The sequence below is a fragment of the Lutra lutra genome, chromosome X, assembly GCF_902655055.1.
Source record: "Lutra lutra chromosome X, mLutLut1.2, whole genome shotgun sequence".
In the NCBI taxonomy this organism is placed as follows: Eukaryota; Metazoa; Chordata; class Mammalia; order Carnivora; family Mustelidae; genus Lutra; species Lutra lutra.
This window is the reverse complement of record NC_062296.1, coordinates 85,092,022-85,117,641: the sequence shown is the minus strand read 5'-3', so window position 1 is coordinate 85,117,641 and position 25,620 is coordinate 85,092,022. Positions and strand designations below refer to the sequence as shown.

The following is a 25,620-nucleotide window of genomic DNA, read 5'->3' as shown; positions in this document are numbered from 1 at the left end:
AAACATGCATTTTTGACTGTTCAGGAGTTATTGAAAGGTTTACAGTATATCCTTTAAAACAGACATTGTTTAGGCAGCCAGGATCCCTAGCTTCATCCCTTGCTTAATTCACAGTGACTGTGAAGATGCCTCACGTTATTTGTTGTTGTGACTTCAAGGAAGGAAGTAGAATAATATACTGTACAAAAGGTAATGGCTTCACAAAAGAGTTTTGTGTGCCCCTTCTTTGCAATATTTCATTTTGGTACGTTATCTTTAATCAGTGGTCAAAAAAAATCCTAGTTGTAAGTGAGGTGTGTGAAACCAATGCTTTTTACTTCTTTGACTATAAAGATCCTTTGTTTAAAACAAAATTTCATTTTTACTTCTTACCTAATTTAGTCTCTGGCATCTAATGTTATTTAAGGGTAAGAGTTGTGGTCTTTTTAAAGACCTAGAGGGAAAGGATGGTGTACAAAAAGTAGGTCACCAAGGGAACTTTAATTCTAAGAAAATAAAATCTCTACAGATTAAAATAATCATTTTTGTTCTCTTTGACAGTATCCGATTAGATTTTATCCATATTTATAGGCATTTCTGGCAGTGATTATTCACTTCATGGTCTAGTGTGATATGTGTTAATTATTTCTCTGAAAACTATCCCATTTCCATCACTGCTCTTATTATGATGTGGGCTGGGAGCGAACAATCAAGAAAGATTTCTTAAGGTGGTTTCAGTGCAAAAAGGTGTTTTTATTAAAGCATGGGGGACAGGACCCCTTGGTTTTAAGAGCTACCCTGGGATTGTGCAAAGTAATTATATACTTTTAAATTGCGGGAGAGGGGTAAAGACAAAGAAATTTTCCAGAAGAATTTTCATATGTTGAAGAAGAGTTACAGTCCGTAAGGTCTGTCTGTTGTCAAGCTAGGATTGCTTTTTCCCTTTAGTGAAGCATTAAGACAGTTGTGAGTTCTTTGAGGAATGTAGTACTCTGCTTATCTCAAGTATTTGTCAGTGGGCTGCAAGTTGTAAGGAAATTTAATTTTATCTGCATTTCTTTTGCCTTTGTTCTCATCACTCTTACTACCTTAGTTAAGGTCCTTACTTGCTCTTACCTGGCCTTTTGCAATACTCTTCTACTTGTTTTGCTAGTCTCCAAGTTTCTATCTCTTCTAAACCACTCCCCTCCCCACCTTGAAACAGTGCTTTCTGATTTACAAGTTCAGTGGTATCACTAAATTTAGGAAATATTGGGGAAGAAAAGTTTACTTCTACTTTTAAAGGTAATTCTAGCTGGTCTAAGAATGAAATTGACATGAGGCAGATTAAAAAGAACTCATCAGGGGCGCCTGGGTGGCTTAGTGGGTTGAGGCCTCTGCCTTCGGCTCAGGTCATGATCCCAGGGTCCTGGGACTGAGCCCCACATGGGGCTCTCTGCTCAGCGGGGAGAGCCTGCTTCCTCTCTCTCTCTGCCTGCTTCTCTGTGATCTCCGTCTGTCAAATAAGTAAATAAAATCTTTTAAAAAAAGATTTAAAAAAATAAGAACTAATCAAACAAGGTTTAATAATATGTATAACTTCTGTAAACTTGGGAGAGACCCAGGAAAAGTGAGTAACTCTGAAATGGTTGAAGCCATTACCTTAAATACCATCTTCAGCCAAAGACAAAAGACGTTGGGGGTAGGGAGTCAGTTATGGGAGGTGACCAAGAAAAACACAGTAAACAAGGGTAGGGTTGTTATGCAGATTTCAGTCCAGGCCCTCTGCACTGGTAACAGTTTCTAGAGATTTAGTCATCCCCCTTTTCAGGTCCAGATTCGGAGACACCCTTACAAATGGACATTCTCCTTGTAAATGTCTTTTACAAAGGGTGACTCTTTTTTTTTTTTTTTTTTTAAGATGTATTAGAGAGAGAGAGAGAGAGAGAGAGAGAATGGCACGTGGCAGGGGGAGGGGCAAGGGAGGAAGAGAGACAGACAAGCAGACTCTCTGCTGAGCAAGGAGCCCCATATGGAGCTCGTTCACAGTTCTGGGATCATGACTTGAGCCGAAGGGTGATGCTTAACCGACAGAGCCACCCCGACCCCACATAAAGGTGACTTCTACTTGGCTTATTAAAGCTTCTGTGTTTGTAGTTTCTCAAAAATAACTAGCAGGGTACATTGAGAAGCACACTGCATTTAAGTTGAAGGGCTTTCAAAGATTTCAGCCTTTGTCCCTTTGGAGAACTTTTCGGGACACAGATGTACTTTCTCATCTCCTAGAAAACATAACAACATGAAAAGCAACCACCCTATTAAGAGGTGTTTCTGAACTCAAACCCTGTTGGTTCTCTCTCTCTCTTTTTTTTTTTTTTTAACACAGGCCCCAGGCCCGTTGTGGAGCTGCATCAGGGGCTTGAACTCATGACCCTGAAATCAAGACTTGAGCTCAGATCAAGAGTCAGATGCTTAGTGTACTGAGCTGCCCAGGTGCCCCTGAAGCATATTTTAGGTTGGCAAAGTTTTCTCCCCTACAGCATCTTCAATAATTTTGAATACCTAAAGATTAAAGTGTACACACCAGAATATTACAGTCAAGATCCTTTTCTAGCATATTGATTAAATAGAAGTGACTTACCCAAGGTCATAGAATTAGTGGTAGATGAAGATAAAGGTGGAAGTCTGTTTTGCTGCACAGAAGAAATACAGAACTGTGAAAATGGAATCCTTGCTCATAGGTACTTTACTTGGAGAGGCAATTCAGGGCTTAGGTATTTTCTATTCCAAAATTAGAAGTGAACACAAGGTAGTGCATGATTTCTGTGGGGCACCCCTATCAGATGGGGCCAGCAGTGTGAGTGGCGAAAGAATTTCACCGAAGGCAGAACAAAGGAGATAAGTTTATTGAATACACTGCAAGGAAGAAGCAGGCAGGACAGCAAATTGAGACAATCTGTGATGAGGCTATGGTCACGGGCCACAGTTATAGGGTGGAGTGAGGGAGTATGTAGACATGGAATTTTCCCTTTTTTGGTAACTGTGCCTGGTTGTAAGTAGCCCATTGGTTAGTTTGGACCTATCGCTATTTCAAGGTCCGTCACTTAATGAGCTTGTTCGTATTCAGCCCGGTGGTGGTCACTGCGGGCCCTTTTGCCTTGCTCAAGTTTCCATTACTCAAGACTGCTGTCTAAAAATGGCCTCTACGATTTTCAAGAACCTATTGATCAAACTTGTCTAAAGAAGTTGAATAACTAAGATCTTATATATTGAAACACAATTTCCCTACGATGTGGTGAGTTTTTATATATTTGAAACTGTGTAATTTTTAACATTTTAAGAAAATGATAAATGGAAAAAGAGCGTCTCTACTTGTTCCCTCTCATGTACCATGTACATTATTTGTAATACATTTGAACCTTTTTAATATTTAGTATTAATACAAATTAAAATTGACAGTAGTATTTTAATGTTCCAGAGTTGATCTGTTGCTTTTCTTGGAAAGGGCAATGTAAATAACTAAAGTGTTTATAGTTATTTCTGTTTTCTAATGCTCAAATTTAAAAAATGTTTTATGGGGCACCTGGGTGGCTCAGTCAGTTGGGAGTCTGCCTTTGGCTCAGGTCGTGATTCTAGGGGCCTGGGATGGAGCCCCGTATCAGGCTCCTTGCTCGGCGGGAAGCCTGCTTCTCCCCCTCCCTCTACCATTCCCCCCCTCTTGTGCTCTCTGGCTCTTTCAGTCTCTCTGTCAAATAAATAAATAGTCTTTAAAAAATGTTTTATAGAGATGTTTATTCATATTAATAGTTTTTAGATTTTATTCCTGTAATATATTCATAATAGAAGCAACCTTAGCATTCCTTGGTTAACTTATATAACTCAAGACAAGAAAACACATTTTATCAGGCAAAACTTGCAATCAGACTTAGGTATTGATCTATTAACAAAGGATAGGTCCCCATGAGTATTTTTTCTATATTTGATCCCTTATTATCCATATCTTTCTTGTGCTCATCCAAATTTTCTTATTTCTTTGGTTCAGTTTTGGTGTGTATATTTATAATCTTTATATGTTCCTGATGGATTGACCCTTTTAACAGTATAAAATGTTTATATTTAGTAATTGACTATTGATGACTGGTTATGGATTACTGATACTGGTTATTATTGAAGTGCATGTTTTATTCAGATTTCCTTGGTTTCTAGCTAATAGTTTTAGTCTTAATGTCCATTTAGTCTGACTAACTATCCATTCTAAGTTTCTTAAACATGATATGTCTTTATTCATCGTTTAAACTGTCAACCTATTTGTATCTTCGAATCTAAAGTGTGTCTCCTGTAGATAGCATATAGTTGGCTCTTGTTTATTTATCCAGTCTTACAATTTGTACCTTTTGATTAGATTGTTTAATCTTTTCACATTTAATATTTTTATTGATATGACTGGATTTCATCTATTATTTTGCTTTTTGTTTTCTATATATTTTGTCTTTTTTGTTTCTTTGTTTTTTCTTTTTTAAGATTTTATTTATTTATTTGACAGAGAGAGAGAGAGAGAGAGAGAGAGAGAGAGACATCACAAGTAGGCAGAGAGGCAGGCAGAGAGAGGGGGAAGCAGGCTCACCGCTGAGCAGAGAGCCCGATGCGGGGCTCGATCCCAGGACCCTGAGATCATGACCTGAGCTGAAGGCAGAGGCTTAACCCACTGAGTCACCCAGGTGCCCCTCTTTGTTTTTTCTTTACCGCTCTAGTCTGGGAGCTGGGGTTAGAGGATGCCCTGTCTTCCTGGCTACACCCACCTGGAGTAGAGCTGGGGATAGGGGTGGAGTAAGGAAGTGGGTTGTGGCTCAGATACCACAGATTGACTGTTTTTGCCAGGATTCAGTAGATTTTCTTGAAAAAAAAAAAAAAAGTTTCTGTGTTTGCTGCTAAAGCAAATGCCCTTAAGGCAATTTGGAGAGATTGTAAATATAATTTTCATTATTTAAGATTGTTTTGCTGGGAAAGAGGTCCGTATGGAGTTCCTCACCAGCATTCCAGAAGTGCTTCTTCTGTTGGTTTAATTTTGTTGGAATAAGATAATGGTTTATAGAAACAGCGTTCATTAAAGTTATTTCACCTGCTCTAAATAATTTATTGCCTCCACCTTTTTATTTTTTTTATTTTTTTATTTTATTTATTTATTTTTTAAAGATTTTATTTATTTATTTGACAGAGAGAGATCACAAGTAGACGGAGAGGCAGGCAGAGAGAGAGAGAGAGGGAAGCAGGCTCCCTGCTGAGCAGAGAGCCCGATGCGGGACTCGATCCCAGGACCCTGAGATCATGACCTGAGCCGAAGGCAGCGGCTTAACCCACTGAGCCACCCAGGCGCCCTGCCTCCACCTTTTTAAAAAAATCCTTTGACAGTAATTAATTGCTAGCACATTCTTTAGAGTTTAGGCTTTGTAACTTACCTCTCCTTTCTGTGTTTTATCTTTTGAAAATGAGGAATCATTTTTATAGTTCAAGCAGAGTACTTCTATTTGTAGTCCCCTAACTATACCTTTTGTGTTTGTCTCATTTCTTTGGTTTCTTTCTTGAAACCTTTTAGAGCTATAGGTAATTGAAGTGCATTTGCTTTTACTCCAAATCAAATGCTTTGCAAAAATATCTCAGCTGTTGTGGTTATCGATGCTCATCATTCTGTCAATTCTTGGTTTTTGTCCTGGCACAATGGAAAGTGTTTTACTTTATGCAGTTAATGGAAGGTATCTTTCTGTGTAAACGTGGCGATTCACCGACCTGTACCCCTGGGGATAAAAATATATGTTTATAAAAAAAAAATAATGGAAGGTATCTTTCTTATACGACTTTGTATTATCAGTAGTGTTGATAGTACAGTGCAGTTTCAGAAATGGTTCTGGATTTAGGATCATTCTAAATTGTTTAGGGTGAGTACAGAATTTTCCAGTGATACTATCTGACTAAATAACAGTGCTTTGCAAATAATTTAGTTGTCATCGGAACTGCAAGACTAAGATATTACTTGCTTTAAAAATGTTTTATTTACTTCAACAAAAATATTGCTCTTAAAAATGCTAATGACATTTCATGAACCTATTATTCTTTTTAGGTCTTGACATAAATTACTTGTCTCAACTGGGGAATCTTTTCAAGTGCAGGCTCATAATTGAGATGACAGATCCCACTTTTTAGAGTTACTAGCCTCTTCCTTTATTATGTCAAATTAGTGTTATTATTTAATTATTAATAATAGTTGTTTGTTATTATGTGTTTTCCGTGCATGGGAGGCTTTACTTACATAACCTTGAATCCTCCCCATTAGCCTTTAAGTAGGTAGTATCAGTCCCTCTTAGTGAATGGGGAAACAGGCTTAAAAGGTTAAATAACTTGTCCATGGTCACACCATTACTGAGGGTTGACATCCTCTCCTCAGAAGACACCCTGATTGTCAGAAGAATAGAAAGAGGGTCCAGGTAGGGGAAGGGTTTGTGCCAACAAAGAGTGCACTGGACCTGATTATTCATCAATGTAGTTAGTGTTGGATTACTGAAATAATAATTTTTCATTTTCTTTCTTTCTTTCCTTTTTTTTTTTTTTTTTTTAAATTAAGAGAGAGGAGGGGGAAGGAGAGAGAGAATCTTAAGCAGGCTCCACACCCAGCATGGATCTGATGGGGGTCTCCATCTCACAGCTCTGAGGTCATAACCAGAGCCGAAATCAAGAGTCAGATCCTTAACTGATAGAGCCACTCAGGCACTATGATTTTTCATTTTCTAAGGAGGATATATTAAAGTGTAGAAACGAAAAACTCACTTTTGGTTTTTAAAATTATTAGGCTATTTTTATTTTAACCTATGTTGACATAGTTAAGCATATGTTTGAATAATTCAAAGTAGATAATAGAGAATATTTACATTTTGAATGTGCATGGATTTCTTTAAAATATTGAGTCCTTTGTGATTAAGTAAACTGGGAGTTATTTCAAGGAAAATGATGATAACATATTGAAAAGCAGGCTCTGGGGACACTAGGAAGCTCTCTAATTTTCCTACTTACTATGTTGTGAATGGCCCTTCAGTGAAGCCAGAGCAGAGCTCCTCCTTAATAAGCTGATCAGGAGACCTGGATATAAGCTTTGTTTCTTCATATAATGACTAGGTAGGGTTTATTTTAGGTTTTAGATTCTGTGATTCCTTAAACAGAAAGATGATCATTTGTATTTCAAGGGGCTTTATGTATTATTTGCACAAAATAAACACAACTACCATGGCTCTGTAACGGAAAATGTACTATGGATAATCTACATACAGATGGTAATAGACAGTAATATTATTTACAAGTTCATTGTCTGCAGTTACTGTTACAAATATGCATAGTCAATTTTTATTTTGGAAATGTGGATCATTATTAAGTTCTTCTCTGTTTACAGGCAGAGAAGAGTCAAAATGTGGTTTGAATTTTATTTTGATACTTAATAAAAGATTTGATAGGAATGAAAATGAACATCCCACCCCAAGCTTTGGAAGTACCTGAATTTTATTTATCTATTTTGTTTTAGAATTAAAAAAAGTATTTTCTGAGTACTTATTTTATGTGCAGGGCCTAGACATAGCATTTAATAAAGGTATGGCTGGATGGTATCTAGTTTCTAAGAAATTTTGATTAACCTAAGGGAGATAGACATGTATGTAAACAATAATATTTAAGTATATGATTCAAGTCACGTAATTGCGGTAAGATTTTATAGACTATTCTTTTGAAGATGAGCTTATAGATTTTATAGAGGATAACTTTTAACGGTGCTGAATAGAAAGGAAGTTACAATTTACTTGATTTTTGAAAATGATGGCTAACATTTCAGTCAGCAAAGACTGGGACTAGGTGTGTGGAAATGATCTGAACAAAAGCATGGAAGTGGAAATGTGAAAGGCATGTTCCAGGTGTTGATGAGTAAGTGTAGTTGGTTCGGACCCAAGGATTCTTAAAGAGGAGAAAGTGGGTGATTGCCAAAGAGTATAGTTAAATTCACAGGAAAGCAATTGCCAAAGGTTATAGTTAATTTTACATTAAATAATATATTACCCTGAGCCTAAATTTTCCCCTCTGTAAAATAAGGTTAGATGAGATTATCTCTAATCTACTTCATAGGTATTCAATAGGGTACTTGTTGAAGGATGAATAAAAGAGAGAACATGTGAGTGAAAGAGATGTCTTTATTTTCCTTGACATTTGTGCCTTAGAAATTTAGACTTTTTTGGGTAGGCAGTGGGGAATTAAAAAACATTTTGAAGGTTTATTTGAGAGAGAGAGAGAGCCTGTACTAACTGAGCCACCCAGGTACCCTGGAAATTAAGTTTTTGATAGTAAAATGATATAACAACCTTAGTCCAAAAAGAGTAAGTCATGTGCTCTTCCTATAAATAATGGTTATGTGTTTTTAAATTTATTTCTTTGTTGGAATCAGTGGGTCCCTTTTTAGATTATGAATTCTCAGGATTCTTTTAACACTTAAAATATTGAGTCTTAAAAGTATTAAGTATTTTGTAGAAAAGTGTTTAAAATGAGTGTAAGAGTATAGATAGAAACTTAAGGTAACAATATTGCCACCCCATTTTCACTGTATTTTACAACACAATTACATGGAATTGAAAAACAAACAACGTAGGTAGACTTTTACAGCAAAGAGTTGGAGAAACTCTTGGGACGCCTGGGTGGCTCAGTCAGTTAAGTGTCTGCCTTCAGGTCAGGTCATGAACCCACGGTCCTGGGATTGAGTCCCACAAGGGGCTCCTGGCTCAGCAGAGAGCCTGCTTTTCCCTCTGCCTGCTGCTTCTCCTGCTTGTACTCTACTTCTCTCTTTTTCTCTAGCAAATAAATAAATAAGATCTTCAAAGAGTTGGAGAAACACTGGTCTAAATGATTCCAAAGTTTCTGGTTTTGTGTTGATCAAAATGCCATTATTGTATGATTAATCTCTTTCTAAGGCATCTTTTCCAAGGATTCTATAAAGATGTGATTATAATGTATTCATCTGAAAAGTGACTTAATCTTGGAGGCTGAGAATATATGACAGGCTGTTTTATCCTTAGAGCAGGTTATATTCCTTATGAGGTTGCCTTAAGTTAGAAATTAAGTATGTTAAGCCTTGAGTTTCTCATATTTTCAATGTATATGGCTTATATTCCTTACTATTGACCTGAAGCTTCACTCTGTATTCATTCAGCTATCCATGATACATCTGTATTGTACAGCACAGAACTTCCCATATAAACATGTAAGAGCCTATAACTGGCAGCATGTAATACTGTTTTCTCAATGCTCTTCTGTATTCCTAGTTTCAGTTAGCAGGGCCCCCAGTACACCTAGTAGTCAAGGCAGGAGCGGTGGGCTCCCCATGGCGCAGGTGGTGAAGGAATTCACGCAAGGCAGAATACAGGAGATACAAGTTTATTGAGTACATCGCATGGGAGTGGCAGGCAGGACAGCAAAGGAGAGATGTTTGCCACAAGGCACTGGGGATTTGTAGTTAAGGGGGAAGGTGAAGGAGGTGTGGGAAGTGTGAAATTTGTCTTTTTTTGGTACCTGTGTCTGGGGGTAAGTAACCCATTGGTCAGCTAGGGCTTATGGATATTTTCAGGTGAGTTGCCTGTTGGGCCTGTTTGTGTTCAGCCAGGAGGGAGGCGGTCACTCTGGGCCATTCTGCCTTATTCAGCTTTCTGTTCAAATTGGTGGCCTAAAAGAAGCCTCTACATTCTCCATTTCTCTTTCATCAACTATTAAAATGGTCACTGTGTCTTTTTTTTTTTTAAATACCTTTAAAAAAATTTTTTTTAGAGAGCGCATGTGTGCGCCTGCAGGAGCCAGGGAAGGGGCAGAGGGAGAGAGGGAGAGAGAATCTCAGACACACCGCCTGCTGAGCACAGAGCATGACTCGGGTCTCCTGACTCGGGTCTCCTGACTCATGGCTCTGTCTCACGATCCGAGTTGAGACCAGGAGTTCCATGGCCAAACTGACCGAGCTACCCAGGTGCCCTGTCACTGTGTCTTTTGAATACATCTTCTTCTTCTTCTCCTTCTTCTTCTTCTTTTTCTTCTTCTTATTCTTCTTTTTTAATTTATAATTTTAAAATATTTTATTTGCTTATTTGAGAGAGAGAGTGAGTGAGCAAGCGAGAGAACATGATGTGGGGGGAGGGAGAAGCAGATGCCTCACTGAGCAGGGACTCCAGGATCATGATCTGAGCCGAAGGCAGATGATTAACCAACTTGAGCCACCCAGGATATCTTCTAAATATCTTAAGTCTACCCTCCTTTCTCTGTTCTCACTGTAGCTCCTTTAGTTGAGATTTTCATCCTTTTGTGCCTGTCCTCTGTCAATCCCTAACCCTCTTGCTGCCTCCATGGTGATTTTTCTGAAACAACACTGGTAAGTATTCACCTAAAGGACTTCTCTTGATTTACTGTTGTCTCTGGCAGAGGACTTCAGAAGTCTAGTACTGTATGTAGTTGAATTCTATCTTTAAATATAGGGAAACTGGGGTGCCTGGGTGGCTCAGTGGGTTAAGCCTCTGCCTTCGGCTCAGGTCATGGTCTCAGGGTCCTGGGATTGAGCTCCTCATTGGGCTGTCTGCTCGGCGGGGAGCCTGCTTCTCCCTCTCTCTCTGCCTGCCTCTCTGTCTACTTGTGATCTCTCTCTCTCTGTCAAATAAATAAATAAAATCTTTTAAAAAAATAAATATAGGGAAACATACCTGTGGCTTGGTATATAAGGCTCTTTATGATTTAGTCCTAGCCTGATTTCTTGCCATTCCTGGACCTGTGTCCTAATTTCAGGGAAGCAGAATGACTTGAATTCTACAAATAGTCTTTTTTTTTTTTTTTCTTCTGCCTGTTTTAGCACAGACTTTGCCTAGAATGCCTTGAATGCCTTTACCCCTTGTCTATTCAGTATTCTGTTCTTGTCTTAAAAATGTTACCTTAATCTCTTGCGTGATAGTGTCTTTGTACGTTAGTGAGATGACTCCTGGCCGAGTCCCTAGATAACTTTCTCGATTGGGCCTGGTCACCAGAAGGATGAGCCATGATGAGAAGGTTAGGACTTTCTTTCTTTCTTTTTTTAAAGTAAGCTCTTCATCCAAAGTGGGGCTTGAACTCACAACCCCAAGATCAAGGGTCACATGTTTTACTGACTGAGCCAGCCAGGTGCTCCAAGAAGGACGGAACTTTTAGCTCCTTTCTCCTACCCCTTACCATTGGGGAGGGGAGAGAGGCTGGAGATTGAGTTGGGTTATCACTGGTCAGTGATTTAGTGAATCATGCTTGCATAATGAAACCCTCATAAAAACCCTTAAAGAACTGGGTTTGGGGAACTTCTGGATTGGTGAACACAGTGATGTGCTTGGAGAATGGTGTATCCTAAGAGGGCATGGAAGCCCTTTGTGTTTCCTCCCACCCCCCAATACTTTGTTCTATGCATCTCTTCCACTTGTCTGTTCTTGAGTTAAGTATACTTTATAATAAACCGGCAATGGTAAGTGATGTGAAATGTTGGGGTCTGGGAGCAAATAGTCAAGAAAGAATTCTTGAGATGTCTTCAGTGCAAAAAGGGTGCTTTTATTAAAGCACCGGGAGAGGACCTGTGGTAGAAAGAGCTGTACTTGGGTTGTAAGGAGCTGCTGCTGATACACTTTCAGGTTGGGAGGAGGTTAGGGTTAGGGTAAGTCCCTAAGGAATTTGGATACAGGGTTTCCAGGACCTTGAGAGGTCATTATTGTATAGTAAAGCCTTAGTCATGAGACCCTTCAGATGTATATCAGTGAGCCATATGTTTGGAGGATGATTGCTAACATATATCTTGTCAGGGGTGGGGGATCTAGGGAGATGGGGGTGGGTAGAGATAAAGAAGTTTCCAAAGGGATTTTTACAGGATCCTGGAAGTTGGGCTAATGTCAAGCTAAGGTTTTTGCCTTTTAGCAAAGTATTCACATTTTAGCCGTTGAGATCCTAGAGGAAGCTCACTCTGCCTGTCTTAAGTACTTGTCAATGGGCTGTAAATAATAAGTTTAAATTGTTTTCCTATATTTTGCCTTTGTTCTCCACATCAGTAAGTAAGCGTTTTCCTGAGTTCTGTGAGTCATTCTAGGAAATTATCAAACCTGACGAAGAGTTGATGGGAACCACCAAAGTTTTAGCCAAGTTGGACATAAGAGCAGGTGGCCTGGGGACCTGGGACTTGTGACTGGTGTCTGAAGTTAAGTCTGTGGGACCAGCCCTTTAAACCTGTGGAGTCTGGGTTGTTAGCCTTAGAATGGAAGGTAGGGACACCCAGTTGGTGCTAGAGAATTGGTGTTGGAAGATGCCACATTTTTGGTGTCAGGGTAACATAACCCCAGTTTATAAATGGAAACAAACCAAAGCTTGACCTCAACATTAAGTTAGTATGTGGGAGAGCTATAATTCAAAAGTCCTGTTAACCATGATTTTGTTTTATTTTTTTAATTGTTAATTTCCTTGAAGGAACGAATCTATCTTTTCTTTAACATACTAACTTTTCATTTTAATTTCTTTAAAAATTTTAAAATTTTCGTTACTTATTAGTTGTGTGTTTAGATCTCTCTCTTTTTTTAAAGGTTTATTTATTTATTTGAGAGAGAGAGAGAGAGAGAGAGCAGGATCAGGAAGGGTGGAGGGAGAGGGAGAGAGAATCCCAAGCAGACCCCATGCTGAGCCCAGAGCCCGTGGTGGTGCTCGATCTTATGATCCTGAGATTACCACCCCAGCTGAAACCAAGAGTCTGACACTCAACCAACTCTAACCCGTTGGCACCCCTCAGATATTTTGAACTTAAATGAGTGCTTTTATCAATTAATCGCCTTGATGGATTGCTTGTAATTTTTACTGTTACTGTTTGGTCAAAGTATTGTTACTCTTCTAAAGTTAGCAGGACAGAGAGCTGACTGAGGAAGTTTAAGATCTTTAGCTTGATTTTCTTCAGTTCCTTCTTTGTTTTAAATAGGACACAAATATCTCTAAATAAAAATAACTTCCTCCCAACCCATTTGGAAAATATCCCAGACTTTTTCATGCCTTGCGAAGTTGCTGCTGTCTAGTTATCATTACTATTTGTTTTTTCCCGTTAATATAAGTGACCCTCCCAGGAATAGTTTAATCACCAGATGTTTGGCTAGCAGCATTCTACTTATTCGGTTTTGCAGTTTTTCTGAAATAGGCTGAAAGGTAATCATGTTGTTCCTTCCCTTGTTCTAAGCTGATTTTACTTATCTGCTCTTGAAACTTACTTTGGTAAGTGATTTGGAAGCTAACGAAAAGAGAGAGGGGAGGATATATGTAGTTTTATCCTGATCCCTTAGGAATTGATGATTTTGACACTCATTTTCAGTTTGGGAGGTTCTGAGATTTTAGAAATGAAATGGTGGGATTTGAAAGCTACAGGGGACCTCAGAGATCATCCAACAGAGGAGCTTTACTTGTTTTAACTGAGGAAATGAAAGTTGTCAAGGTCAACTATAAGTCTGATACTTTGCCTTGGTGAGAAAAACCCAGGCTTTAGACTCTCTCTGATGTAATCTCCAGTCTACTGTCACATCAATTACAAGGATCAGGAATCTGGATAAATAATAAAGAAGATTAATTTGTGACAGCATTAACACTGTTTAGCCTGAAGCAGCTTTTGTGAATTTTCCAAATTACTGGCAGTGTTTGAAAACACTTGATGTCTTCAGGTCCAGTAAACTCAACCATGTACTTTTATACTTTTCAATGAGTAGATTTTTCAGACTTTCAAAAAATAGCAATAAATATCCTTTTTCAAATATAATTTTATGTAGGACCAGTATACAAGATAGATATAAGTGGTATTTACTTAGAATACAATTTATTTATTTAATTAATTAATTGTTAAAAAAAGATTTTATTTATTTATTTGACAGAGAGACACAGTGAGAGAGGGAACACAAGCAGGGGGTTGGGAGAGGGAGAAGCAGGCTTCCCGCTGAGCAGGGAGCTCAATGTGGGGCTCCATCCCAAGAGGCTGGAATCATGATCTGAGCTGAAGGCAGCCGCTTAACAACTGAGCCACACATACTTAGAATACAATTTTAAGTGTAATTTTGATTTATTAGAAAATTTGTGAAAACTCAGATTTGTGAAATAGACCTATTTCCCTTCATTCTCTAGCTTAAAAAAATTTGAATGGATGTACCACAGTTCATTTAACCAGGCTCCTATTGGTGCATACTTAAAGGTTGTTTCCATTTTACTTTTACAAACAATACTGCTGTGAATTATGTATGCTTATCTCTGTATGTGTGTGTGCTTCTGATGATCAGTTTCTAGAAATTTAATTGCTGTGTTAGAATATGTTTGTTTTAGTTTTGAAAGATATCAGATTAGCCTCCAGAAATTACATTAATACACATTCCCACCAGCAATGTATGAATAAGCATAATTTCCTCATGCTCTCATCAACATGGTATGTTAATTTAGTTTTTTGCTAATCTGAGAAATTGAATTTCGCTGTGGTTTTTTAAAAAATTATATTTACTTTATTTAAAATAATCTCTATAACCAACATGGGGCTTGAACTCATGACCCTGAGATCAAGAATCCCGTGCTCTACTGACTGAGCCAGCCATGCACCCTGAATCTCAGTGTAGTTTTAATCTTCAGTTTTTATTATATGTAAAGTTGAGTAATGTTTTCTGTGTTTAAGAGGCATTTGTGTTTCCTTTACTGTGAACTATTTGTTCATAGTACTTTACCCATTTTATTTATTTATTTAAAAAGATTTATTAATTTTAGAGACAGAAAGTGCCTGAGAGTGAGCAGGGGGAGGGGCCAAAGGAGAGGGAGAGAAATCCTCAAGCAGACTCACCGCTGAGCACTGATCCTGATGTGGGACCTGATCCCAGCACCCCAGAATTCTGAGATCATGACCTGAGCTGAAATCAAGAGTCAGACGCTTAATCAAAGGAGCCACCCAGGTATCTTGTACTTTACCCATTTTAAAAATTAGGTTTCTGCTTATCTTGTTGAGTAGTAGGAATCTTTTATGTATTAGGATATTAACTCTTTGTGATATAAGTTGAAAATTCTTTTCCTCAGTTTTTGATTTTTCTTTTCCCTTTGGTTTTTGTCTGTTTCATTTTATAGGTATTTCAGTGCAAACTTAACATGGCTAAAGTAGAATCCTGGATTCCCCCCCCTCCTCCTTTCCTTTAATCTGCTTTTCTTTTTTCCTCAATCAAGAACAACCTCCATCTACTCATAGCCCAAACTCAAATCAAGAAGTTATCCTTGCTTTCTCTCTCTCCCCCTGCCTTTTTTTTTTTTTTTAAGATTTATTCCTCTTTGGGTATAGGCACTGTGAGATGGTACAGAGTACAGAGATTTGGAATAAGGCTTTGCAATTTTTTTTTTAAAGTAAACTACCCTCAATGTGAAGCTCGAACTCATGACCCAACATCAAGAGTCACATGCTTTTCCCATTGAACTAGCCATGCGCCCATCCTTGTTTTCTCTTATACTTCCCATCTCTAATCCATCCTGAGTTGTATTGGTTTCCCCTCCGAATATATTTCTTAATCTACTCATTTTCTTTGTATCTACCAACTAAGTCCATCCTGCTCTAACTCTTCACCTGGGTGTCTGCTATGGCTTTCTACTTGTTATGCCCCCAAACTGGCATCTTCTCTTCCATGTAATGAGACATTTGCTTCTCTGTAGCTTGTATGATTTTTTTCCAAACACATATCATCTGATTGTCATACCACCCCCTGAACCCACTCCTCACAGTGTTCAAAACCCTCCTGTGTCTCCTTGTGTCTTATGATAAAGGTAACTATATAAAATAACCTAATCTATTTCTCCAGTCGCACCTGGTACTAGGTTATTAACTACCTCATCCCCACTGCCGTTGAGTCTCTCATTTCTGTCATGTTCCCTTCTGACTTGGGACTTCGACATAAATTGTTTTCTCCTGGAGTGTTCCTTGTCCTCCATAAGTTTATGTTTAATTTTCCTACAGATCTTAGCTCACTGGATACTTTCTCTGGAAAAGCCGACCTTCCCTAATAGGTGGCAACCCTATTACAAGCCCTTGTAGCACCTTATGTCTCTTTTCCAAAGGACTTATATTTGCGATGTTTTGCTTATTGCGTGATACTTTGATAAACTCCATAAAATAAGGAGTCTTGTCTGTTTCCTTTACTGATATATTCCTAGTGTCTGTTCCAGTGCCTAGCATATGGCTAGCTCTCAAGACATTTATTGAATGATTGTTTCATTAGAAGTTCCCAGATACAGTGTTTACAAAATGTACCATTTTACCCTTTCTGGAAAATGTGACTGTTTTGCTCTAGGCCGATCTTTCTCATCTTTTCTGTAGGACTTGCTCAGCACCACTAAGGTTCAGCAATCTCATCTCCGAAGTCTTAAAGCATTTCAGGGATGAAATGTATCTAGACCAATGGTCTTGATTTCATTTAAATCCTGTGAGTGTTCTTCACTCTTGGCCTTAAGTTCCTTCCGTCTTTTTTCAGGTGAATGTTGGGGCTTTTTGTTGTTGTTTGTTTTTGTTTTTGTTTTTGTTTTGAGTAGAAAAATAACTTAGTTCTATTTTCTGATCCACATCAACTCAGCAATATCTAGGTGGTCCCCAACTTTTGTAAGTTTATTTTAAAATCAGTTATTTGGAATTTGGAGGTTAGAACAAATTACCCCATGAAAACCATGATAAAGTTGATACTTATGTATTCTATTCATTCAAAACATTTTTAGCCAATAGCGTGTCTTAAATAGTACATTATTGGGGCACCTGGTTGGCTCAGTTGATAGAGCATGGAACTGTTGATCTCATGGTCATGAGTTTGAGCCCCACGTGGGGTGTAGAGATTACTTAAGTAAAAACTTAAAAAAATAGGACAGTATTAGGTTGAACCCTGAATTTCTCTGATCTGAGTTTAGCTCTTTTATTCAGTTTGAATCCTGAGGCCTTCGGAGTCTCAGAAAACTAGAGTTCTGTAGGATTGGCAGTGCTTAGGCAGAATATCAAGTAGCTATTAGAAGGAGATCTGTTGTTACTGAATTTCCTACCTTGTGGATAGATTGTGAAGGTAAAGAGTGGGGAGGTAAGGTATATGTTTGGAAGTTTGAAATGTTTATGTTATTAAACTGTGTGTATACTTTACTCATGATAGTCAAATAGCAGTTGGATATAATAATGGGAATTGATTTATAGAGAATGGATTGATAAATCACTTTTTCCACTCTTGGTAGAATAAAGCAAAATTATTAATTATGGGCGATGTGGTCACATCTAGGAAGAAAACTAGTGCATTTTTCTCCTCACTTATATGCAACATGGAGAAATTCTCTAAGGAGAGTAATTAGGATTTTTTTATTGCAAGGCTGTGCTTTCCATAGTCATGGTTTATACATGGATCATGAGTTTTAAGATGCTTTCAAACCATTTAAACGTTGTTACAAGTTTTGTCATGTACCAAATTCATTCTTGTGCAGTTTTTTTTAAAGATTTTATTTATTTATGTTTATTTATTTGACAGAGAGAAAGAGAGAGAGAGAGAGAGAGATTGATCACAAGCAGACAGAGCAGCAGGCAGAGAGAAAGCGAGAAGCAGGCTCCCTGCTGAGCAGAGAGCCGGGTGCGGGTCTCCATGACCTGAGCTGAAGGCAGCTGCTTAACCAACTGAGCCACCCAGGCTCCCTGTTCCTATGCAGTTTTGAGTGACAAAATGGTTCTCTTATTTGTATGTATAAAAACAATGCCAGAGATGAGAACAAAAGTCATGATTCAACGGATTTTGTACTCTCTTTGGGAAGAAGAAAAGACCCGTTGAGATGAAGATTATAATTTCAGCACAAAGGAAACATTCAAAGCCCAGGCAACTCTTAAATTCAGTACTAATAATACATAAAATAAATTATAAGCCTTCTGTTTTTGTCAGTTCTTGAAGGTACTTGCTTGCCAGTACACAGGCAAGTTTGCTTAATTCTAGGTGTATCTCTTAGTGCGGAACGTAACCAATTCAAAGTTTATTCTGTTATTTGTTTATAAAGTTAATACTAATTAAAAAAAAACCTCAGTTTTTGAGAGATTCTTAGAATTTTCACGTTGGAAGGGATCTTAGAGGCTGTCTAGTTTAGTGCATGACTTTTCTACCATGGCCAGTCCAAAGTGCATCAGGCAGCCTCTTCCTGCCCCCTGCTGGTCCCCTTCTTGTCTGCTATGCTTCAGATCACAGGTCTTCTTTGTTCCTTGAAATTATCAAACTGTGGGTCTTTGTACTTCCTGGAACGCTCTTCATCCATCCCTGTTCCTATGGCTTGTTTCTTTACATTAAACAGATTTTGCTCAAATCTCAACTTCTCAGCAGGCCTTTCCCAGGCCACTCTATCTAAAAGAGGGTCATGGCATTCCCCCCTCCACCCACTCCCTATATTGGAAGACTGTTTTCTTTCCTTTGTAATACTTAGTGCCTGGAATGATCATGTTTATTGGTTTATTGTCTCTCTTCCCTCATTAGGCTCCACGAGAGCAAGGGCCTTGTCTGTGTTGTTCACTGCTGTACCCTGAAGCATCTACAGTGGGCTGGCCCACTGCTGTACCCTGAAGCATCTAATAAATATTTATAAGAATTTATATTTTTATCTTTATAAAAATATTTTTATAAATATAAAATTTTTATATTTATATATATTTATAAGATATTTATAAGAATGCATGAATGACTATTGATGGTTCCTTGATGTCTAGTCACTACTGAGCTGACATCTGTCTCCTTTTCACTTGTACCTTTGATCTTAGTTCTTCCCCCTGAAACAAATAACTGCTCTGTTCCCTCTTTTTCAAAGAGTCTTCAGATATTTAGATGTCCATCATTTCTCATCAAAGGCAAACTTATAGTTTTCTTACCAGCTCCTTATCTGGCATTGTTTTAGAGTGTGTTCATCATCCGGATTATCCATCACTGAGAGTTTTTGGTTTTGTTGATACCCAACACTAGAGACCGTATATTATGTGAAGTCTGAACCTCAGAGGTCAATTAAACTTTTTTGGTTCGTGTAATATTGAAATGCTTTATCTTTGATAAAAAGTTATTTTTTACTTCCATATAAATGACCAAGAAACTATTCATATATGATGTCATTATCAGAATTAACTCTGGGACTTCTTAAAAGTTTGTTTTATTGAGGAATATAACAACATAGAAATACATAAAAAATAAATGTACACTCTAATGAATGTCTATTTAACTATCATTGAATTCAAGAAAATAGAGCATTTCTAGTGTCTCAGAAAGCCCTCTATCTTATCACTTGTTGATCTCAACTCCTCCCTACCAGTAATATCCTGAATTTTATAAGAAAAAGTCACTTAACTTTTTAAAAAATAGATTCACCACTTACATATGCATACCTAAACCATGTAGTTTGTAGTTCAGCTTTGCCTGTTTTAAGACTGTGTATAAATGAAATGATACTATTGTATTGGTTTTCTTTTGTTTTGTAATCAATTACCACAAGCTTAACAACTTAAAGGGGCATCGGTATATTAGCTCAGTTCTGTGTCGAAAGTGTGGGGATGGTGTGGCTGGGTTCTCTACTCAGGATATTATAAGCCTGTGACTAGATGTTGGCTGGGCTGAATTCTTTTTCCGTTGGTTAGTTCCAAAGTTGATTTCTAAGATCCAGCTCTTTTTTTTTTTTTTAAATCTCCTTATTGTTTGTTTTCTATTTCATGAATTTCTACTCTTGATTATTTCTTTATATTTTCTCTGGATTTATTTTTGTTTGTTTTTTTTTAACTTCTTGATATTGATGCTTGGTTTATTAATTTTAATTTTTAGTATTTTGTGATATATGCGTATATAAGACTCTCAGTCCCCACCAGCCCAGCATTGCTTCAGCTTCTTCCCATAAATTTATATTTTTGTTATTATTTTTTTAAAGATAAGTAAGCTCCATGCCCAATGTGGAGCTTGAATTCACGACCCCAAGATAAAAGAATTGCATGTTCTCCTGACTGAGTCAACCAGGTGCCCCGTATTTTTCTTATTTTTCTGTTATGATTTGTTTTTTTTTTTTGACTGATTTATGGATTATTTTAAGAGTGTATTAATTTTCAAACATATGAAATATTCTTTAGTTATTTCTTTTGTGATCGATTTTTTTGCCTGTTTGCATTGTGTAGGGAGAATCTTGTACTTCAATCCTTGTGTTTATTTTGAACTGTGTTATGACCTAGGACATACCAGTTTTAAAAAATATTTTATATATGTTTGGGGGAGGAAAAAGGCATTCCAAAGTTATTTGGTACAATCTACAATGTTCGTTTGGTCAAGTTTAAAAAATATGTCCAAAATGATCTATATCCTGATAGGTTTCTCTTTGAGCTGTCTATTGAGTACCTTTGCTGTTATTCTTTCAGTTCTGGAATTCTAATTTATTTTTCAAATTTGGTCTTTCACGTTTTGGACCTACCAGTTCTGTCAAAATGCTCAACCTTTGGGTTTTTAGTAGTTTAGCCCTGCTGATAATTCTGATATTACACATCTTTCTGAGTCATTTTCTGTTTTGGCCATTTCTGTTTGGCTCTTGATCTTGGTATCTTGTGATGTACTGCTTAGTGTAAAGGAAGAGGCTTATAGCAATATTGTGAGGCCCAGGTTGATATCTTTGTGCAGAGACTTGTTTTTTTCCATGCTCCCCCTTTGCAAATACCTGTGACATTACCAGTCTGAGTGTAGAACCACCTCAGTAAGTCAGTGGTTTATTTTGCAGATAACATGAAACTATAATTCAGGTCTGTCCAAGGGCTGGTTTATTCCTGGTTCCCTTTATCCTGGAAGTGTAGCTCTCAGGTTTCTGCTTTGAGTGAGTGGTGGCTTATAGAAATTTGGCACTCTTGCCTTCGAATTTTGCTTCTGGATTTTTAAAGGCTTTAGGAGCATTTTTTCCTCATTTTTTTTTTTTTTTTTTTTTCTCTTTCCCTGGATCTTCAAGTGCCTGAGAGCTGAAACCATTTTGGGTGGTTTGTAGTACATCTCTGGATCCTGTCCTTTTGCTTTGATTTCAACCAGCTAATTATTATTATTTTTTAATTTCTTTTCAGCGTAACAGTATTCATTGTTTTTGCACCACACCCAGTGCTCCATGCAATCCGTGCCCTCTCTAATACCCACCACCTGGTTCCCCCAACCTCCCACCCCCGCCCCTTCAAAACCCTCACATTGTTTTCAGAGTCCATAGTCTCTCATGGTTCACCTCTCCTTCCAATTTCCCTCAACTCCCTTCTCCTCTCCATCTCCCTCAACCAGCTAATTCTTTATAATCTTACGTCTTTCGGGTTTTGAGGCTGTTTTAATAAAGTATTTTCTCCAGTGTTTGTATTTGTCCTCAAAGGGACATTTCATCTAGGTTATTTAGTTAGTTGAAGCTAAAGTATCTGAGTTTTTAGGTCTTAAAAATTACTCAGTGTTATTCATATAAAATTGTAGTGAAATCCAGTTTGGCATACGGCTTTTTTCTCAGTATGAATACTGTTAGTTAAAAGACTGCTCGACACCTATGTTATGTATTTACCTCACATGTTTGAATTCTGATTCTCAGTTTGCATTACTCAATTTTGATTTCTATAGAGAATAGGTGGGACCAAATGTTCTTTTATGTACTTAGGTACATAACTTTTGGGGGGTTGGGTCTTCTTAGTGGGAATGATTTAATTTTTAATCTCAAGGTTCCTTTGAAATGAACCATGCCATTATTGGCAGAAAGTGGGATATTGAAATGCTTTCTGGGTGTTCTTCCAAATCAGCTGTAGAAAATGAAAGAATAACTCATTTTCAGAGGTACTCTGAGCCTCTTTTACCTGTGATGTGACTGACTTAGATCTTTGTATGGCTGGCTCCTTCTTGTTACTGGTATGTTTTACTTCAAATATTCACATTTTTAGAGAGGCCTCTGAGAAATCACTCCTTTCTCCCCTCCCTTCGTAACAAGTGTCAGTATCTGATGATAATCTTACTCCCCACCCCACACCCCACCCCATGCCCAGCAAAATGTAAAGCCCTGTGAGGTAAGGACCATGTCTATCTTGTTCACCACTGTCTTGTGTGTCCGATTTACCCATTCTCTGAAATGTATTAGGCATTCAGTAATTATTTGTTTAATGAATGAGTGGAATAAATATTAATATTTTTCTGAGATTATGACATTTTGTCTAAATGTCAGTATTATCGAAAAGATTTGTTATTCTATTGAGCTAAAGACTTTTTTTTTTTAAGATTTATTTATTTATTTTGGAGAGAGAGCAAGCATGGGTTGGGGGGGCAGAGTGAGAGGGAGAGAGAGAAACTCAAGCTGACTCTGTGCTGAGTGTGGAGCTGTATGACCTTGAGATCATGCATGACCTGAGCCAAAATCAAGATTCCGACGCTTAACCGACTGATCCCCCAGGGGCCCCATGAACTAAAGTTTTCTAAACCAAGTTATAGTATCTGCTTTCTGTTGCCTTCTATTAGGCAAAAGCATTATTTGTAAATGTTGAATGAAAAATGAGATATTGACCTAAAGTAAACATTAGCATGACAGAGAACTATTTAGCATTAGGTATAACTGTGACTTTCTTGTCATATATTGAACTGAAAGGAGGTCATTGTTGTTGGAGTGAAGTGAGCCAAGGGAGCGAATAGTCGAAGATGTCGGAGGTGGGGAGTTTAAGGCCTTGTGGCTCACGTGCACTTTGACTTTCACTCATAATATGTGAGGCCATTTGAGGATTTTGAACAGAGCAGTGACATGATCTGACTTACTCTAAAGATTCTTGTGTGGAAACAGACTGAAGGTGTAGGTGAGTATGGATCCATAGGGATACGGAAGTATGGTCTCTGTGCAGGCTTGCACATCAGTTTCACTAGCAAATTTGTTTCTGTGCGAAGACCACTCTGTCTTAATTTCTTTTTATTTCATTTTGATAATCTCTGCACCCAACGTGGGCCTCAAAATCACAACCCCAAGATCAAGAGTCGCATTCTCTACTACTAAGCCAGCCAGGTACCCACCCCATCCTGTCTTAATTTCTGTAATTCAGTGTTAAGCCTTAATATATTTGGTAGAACATCCTACCAGATCTTACCCTCAAGGTCGAGTCTTCCTACTTTTCATATTAGGAGGGTGTTGGCAGTATTTGGAACTCTGTTCTTCTGTATATATTTTAGAATCAGCTTGTCTTAATTCCCCAGAAAGCCTTGTTGGGATTTTGATTGGAATCATATTGACTGTATAGATTAATATGGAGACAATTGTCATCTTTATAGTATTGAGTCTTCCAGTCTTAAAGCTGAGATAACTCTGTTTATTTAGGTCTTCTTGGATGCCTTTGAATAGAGTTATATTTGAATAGAGGTTTTGAACATTTTTTGTTATGCTAAATCTTTAGTGCCTCTTTTGTTATAAATGTGCTTTTAAAAATTACATTTTCTGTTTATTGATGTTTACATCAATGTTACATATACAGTTGTTATTTTATATTAAGTATATTAAGCTTATATTCAACTACTTTGTTAACATTTATAATCTGAGTAATTTGTAAATTTCTTTGAATTTTTAATCTAGGCAATATTATCTGTTAATTCTGTTTTGCTTCTCTTTCCAATCCAATATGTTATATTCATTTTTTCTTATTTTACTGAGATGACTAAAACTCATTAGGATAATGTTTAATAATAGTGTTAATAATTAACAGTAGGACTTCTGTCATATTCTTAATTTTTAAAGGGACTATAATATTTTGCCTTTATGAATGATCTTTATTGTACATTTTTGTCAGATACTTCTATCATGCTATAAACATTTCAAAATATTTAATTATGGGCATACTTCTCTTAAGAAAGCTTGTACCAGTTTGTATTTGCATCAGCATATGAAAAGGCATGCTTTAAGTCAGTACTTTTCCACACTACATGGGTACTTTTTTTTTTTTTTTTTTTGGTACTCTTATTTTTAAAAAGCTTCAAATTTCATAGGCAGCAAAGAATTTATTGGTTTTGATTTATTTCTTCCTTTTAAACCAATATTTTATGTTGGTACAGCTGTGATTTTTCATAAAGATAGGATAGTTTTTTTGAAGCAAAATAACATATTTTTAAATAATTTCAGATTTAGAGAAGAGTTGCATGGATAGTACAGAGTTTCCTGTTTCATAGACCCTTGACCCAGATTCCCCACATGTTAACATTTTATTCATTCTTTGTTTCTTCCTCTATACACATGTACTTATTATTTTTTTCCTGAATGGTTTAAGCTGCAAACTTTATCTCCAAAAATGTTGGTGTTTATTCTTTTTTTGTTTGTTAAATTTTTTATTAGACTGTCTTATTCTAGAGATTCTGGGCTGCACCTTATTCATCAATTGAACTGTTACTGACATGTAACATATTAGTTTCAAGTCTACAACATAGTGATTCGATATTGGTATATATTGTGAAATGATCACAGTAAGTCTAGTTAACATTCATCACTACACAGTTACCAATTTTTATTGCTTATGATGAGAACTTTGAAGATCTACTCTCTTAACAACTTTCAAATATATTAATATTATTAACTACAGTCACATGTACATCACTCATAAAAATTTTAATAAAAAAATATTTTTTGTCCTGGTTTAATCCAGTCCAGGATCATACATTGTATTTAGTTAACACGTCTCCTAATCTTCTTTTGTGGAACAGTTACTTGGTTCCTTGTCCTTTATAACCTAGACATTTTTAAAGAATACAGGTCAGTTAGTTAGTAGAATGTCCCTCAGTTCGGGCTTGTCTGTTTTACCTTTTTGGAAGGACTGCCACAGAAGTGATGTGTTGTATCCTATCAGGAGGTTTATGATGTTGACTTGTTCTATTATTGACGATGTTAGCTTTGATCACTTAATTAAGGTGGTATCTGGCAGAATTCTTCACTATGAAATTACTATTTTTCCCTTTTTAATTTGCGGGTATTTTGTAATGGAGCTACTTTGAGACTAGATAATATCCTGTTTTCCATCAAACTTTGAACCACTAGTTTCAGCGTATGTTGATGATACTTGCCTGAAATAATTATTACCAGGGTGTTTGCCAAATGGTGATTTTCTAATTCCATCACTACATTTATTATTTGGAATTACACTCTCAGAGCTTTTCCTTTTCCCCTCAGTTATTTATGTAAGTAAGGACTAGTATGCTTTTATTTTATTATGTGGTTTATCATCTACGATTTTCATTTATTTTGTTGTTTAGTTGTTTCTCATTTGACCAGAAGTGACTCAAACTGATCACCTCTGTCCTTCAGACACGCTCCTGTCATTCTTTGAGCATTACCAGCCTTTCCGGCACCACAGAAGTATATCCTGGGCACATATTGTACTTTTCCTTGCTCTTGCCTGGGAATCAGCCATTTCTCTGAGGAAACTGGTACCTTTTTTTGGTGCACTAGCTGTGGTAATGGGATACTGGAGTGTCATTGCTCCTAGGTCTCCTCAGCAGACAGAGCTAGGGAATATATATATATGTGTGTATGTATATTTACACACATTTATATGCTTCTGCATCCCTATATTAAGAACCGAGCTCCTATGGT

At 37.2% G+C, this 25,620-nt stretch overlaps 1 protein-coding gene across 3 annotated transcripts in view; it reads left to right on the top strand.

Moving 5' to 3' along the window:
• Nucleotides 1-25,620, top strand: part of CDKL5 (cyclin dependent kinase like 5) — a 230,213-nt gene that overhangs the window by 54,467 nt on the left and 150,126 nt on the right. The gene's annotated exons all lie outside the window — the stretch shown is intronic.